The sequence below is a fragment of the Microtus ochrogaster genome, linkage group LG2, assembly GCF_000317375.1.
Source record: "Microtus ochrogaster isolate Prairie Vole_2 linkage group LG2, MicOch1.0, whole genome shotgun sequence".
NCBI lineage: Eukaryota > Metazoa > Chordata > Mammalia > Rodentia > Cricetidae > Microtus > Microtus ochrogaster.
In genome coordinates, this window is record NC_022028.1 from 48,248,741 (window position 1) to 48,251,264 (window position 2,524).

The window sequence follows — 2,524 nt, forward strand, 5'->3', positions numbered from 1 at the left end:
GGCCTCGGTGGTTGATTTTTGAGAGCAGTCATTGAAAAGCAAGTTCTTTTAAATAAAAGAAGAGTAATAATTAAGTTTTCAGTTAGTGATTGCCGCGTGATAGCTTGAGTTTGTTTTCACATTGAAACCTGTTCTATAAGTTTATCTTTTTCCAGTGTGAAGCCTTCAGAAATGTAAACTTGTCCAGCAGTCAGCCTTTCTCACCAGGAAGCCTAGTAGCTCTAGAAAAAAGTATATTTACATATGAAACGGACTGACGGAACAGCTGCAGCTTTGGAGGAGGATTTAGCTAAGGTTTGCTTGCTGCAGCTAAACTTTGAAGCGTCCATCATCAGAGCTCCCCAATCGCACTGTCATAAACATATCAGAGGGATAAACCTGAGCCAGAAGTATAGCCCAAATGGTCTGTGTATCAGTTAAAATGACAGAGACTTAGACACTGTCTGGACAGCCACCCTGGGATCATCCATGTTGGGGACAGAGGTCGTCAGCCTTCAGGTGTCACGAGGGACAGCATTAAATCTTTGCCTGCCATACAGGGCAGCAGCAGCCTTCACCTGTCAGACATAAACGGTCTGAGAGATTTTCCTGTGCAGGTGGAACTTGGGGAAACTGACCTGACTGCTGAGTAGGGCGGTCAACCCAACAGTGTTTTTATCTTGGGTCAGATCCTGGCAGCGAGCAAGGCATGGTGCAGTTCTCGGCCCAGTGGTCAGCATCACCACATTTGAAGCAAGCTCCAGAGGGAGTCTGTTGCTGTCCATCTTCTCTGGGGATAGCTTTAGCTGCTGCTACCAGAGCTGGCATTTTTGTCTATCAGGGGAAGACTTTATTCATTAAACACCTTAAATGCCGTATTCAGCGAATCTCTCCCAGGCACCATCTAACCTAAGGTATAATTAGGTATACCTGACTTCAAACAAATTTTACTTATTTTTTAGTTACTTGCTTCAGGCTTAATGCTGACAACATATATAGAGGGGTACAGTTTGCCCTATACATAAATTCCATTTGCACTCAGCATGACATCAAGCTTAGTTCTGAGCGCATTAAAGAATCTGATCATTTTTAAGGTGACTACTAACTTGTGTGTCCTAATTATCTGTAATAGTTCACAGGTTAATGGTTTTTTTTTTTAAAAAAAAAAAAAGATTATTGTTTTTGTGTCTTTCTTTGGAAAAGAAATAGAGTTAGCATAAGATACCCCAAGACCAAGCTCTAAGCCCAAAAAAGGTTTATTTGCCCCAGAGGGACAGAGGGCAGGGAATAAGAGACAAACACAGGAGAGAGGATGAGGGAGAAGGGGAAAGGAACAAAGGGGGGGATATTTGCCCTGGAGGGACAAAGGACTGCCTCTGGATAGAGAGGAGACAGATGTGGCCCATGAGCAAATGCCGGTTTATAAAGGTAAAAGGGGGAACCCTATGCTACAATAGGTGTTTAGTTTTGATTGGGTTTGTTAGTGAAAGCAGTCAAAAGAGGCTTTTGATTGCTGGACTTCAGTGACTTTGGTGGTCAGCTTCAGGAGGAGGAAGTGGTCAAACACAGATAGCAAAGACAACAGTGACAGACACCTCTAAGTCAGTATCTGTTAACCTGAAAGACCTTTATAACTTAGGAGTTTCTAAACCTTAATCAGCAAACACACCTTATTCATCAAGGATACATTATTTTTAAGTCCTGTTTTCCAGGAACCTTGTTCGTGGTTTGTCCTCATCTGTTATTTTTCACTCTTATGACAAAAAAAAAAAAAAACAAAACAAAACATTGTACAAAAATCCATTCCTAATCCAAAGTATCTTGGAGACCCTGCTGTTTTCTCTTTATTCAGAAAAAAGGAGCCATAATGATAAGCAGACGGTTCAGCAGAACTAAAACGGTTTATGGGCCTTGCCTCAGTTGGTTTATAGCGCTTGCGCCTGGTCACTTTAGTCAGGATGGAGATGAAGCCACATAGCATCTCCTCTCTATACCCTTAATAAAGATGGCTGCCACATGGTTGCTTCCTTCCTGATGAGGTCATCAACCTAGATGGTTTCAAGCCACCTGGTTACTATTTACTCTAAAATGAGCCCATCAGGCACATACCCTTTTTTCTTTTTTAAAAACATCTATTTTCCTAAGCAAGAGTTGAATCCAAGTTTCCTATAAACATGCTGTAGTTTTTTACCTATTAATCCTTTTTGTTACAAGCTTTAAGCTAACTTTTTTCTGTTACAGATTTTTCCAAAGTTTTTAAACTACACCCAGTGAATTTACAAATAGTAAGATACTGAAAGTTTGCACAGTTATAAATCTTGAGATAAAGTTTTTATTTTAGCAAAAGTTTTAGAGATAGAAGAGAGAGGAGCATTTAAAGAGTTAAATATTGGAGCTCTGGGAACTCCATGGAAGATGGGGAGGAAGAACAGTGGGGGACAGAAGGGTTGAGGACACTGGAAGAGCATGGCCACAGAATCAGCTAAGTAGGGCTCATGGGCCCACAGAGATTTGGGAGGAATTTTTATTTATTTTATTTTTATTT